At 47.2% G+C, this 762-nt stretch overlaps 1 protein-coding gene across 1 annotated transcript in view; it reads left to right on the forward strand.

The window, feature by feature from the left end:
• The window catches only part of LOC119581935 (metabotropic glutamate receptor 8-like), a gene marked incomplete at its 5' end in the record, with an annotated part of 173067 nt that overhangs the window by 32560 nt on the left and 139745 nt on the right, over nucleotides 1–762 (forward strand).

A 762-nucleotide genomic window follows, 5' to 3' on the forward strand; every position in this document is an offset into this window, starting at 1 on the left:
AAAATTCCCTCCTGGCCCAGAACTTACCTATCGTCACACACCTAACCTATTTCTCCCAATAATTAACTAGCCATCAGAGAATTCATAATGAGATTGTCAGCTGCATATTGAGCCGTGAGTGATCAATTAATCGCGCCCCTAACTTGCCGTTAAATACAGATTGATTACTGGAAAACAGATTAGCTCGAAGGCAGTTTTAACCTCCAGTCGTAAACAGCTTAGCCAGGGTGGGGGAGGGAGGGGGGTAGGATGCAGTTAAGGGGTGGGATGAGGGGGGGGGGGGTCACGGTGAAGGATGGGGGGGGTCATGGTGAAAGGGGACGGGGGTAAGAGGAAATGGGGGGGTAGGAGACCGTGAAGGTGGAAAGGGGGAGGTGAAGTGGAGTAGGGAGGAAGGGGGAGGTGTGGTGGAGGAGGGAGGGAGGGAGGAGTTGTGGTGGAGGAGGGAGGAAAGGGGGAGAAAACGGTGAAGGAGAGAGGGAGGGGGTACGATACGGCGAAGGGGGGAGGGGGAGGTACGGCTGGGGACCGGAGGATATGTACTTTGGCTCTGAACCTGAAAGATGTTTTTCATTCGTGAAATGGCCTTGGGTTATTTATGGTCCAAAATGTACGTTAATATTGGTACATCAGTATATTTCTGAATATTTCTTAATTTTGCTTTTTATTGTATCTGTACGCTCAAGTATATCGAACATACTTAATTAATTCAGTTATATAGATAATTGCATCACCATAGTATATCAAATTTATTTACTTATT

Source organism: Penaeus monodon, chromosome 15 (genome assembly GCF_015228065.2).
Source record: "Penaeus monodon isolate SGIC_2016 chromosome 15, NSTDA_Pmon_1, whole genome shotgun sequence".
NCBI classification, from domain to species: Eukaryota; Metazoa; Arthropoda; class Malacostraca; order Decapoda; family Penaeidae; genus Penaeus; species Penaeus monodon.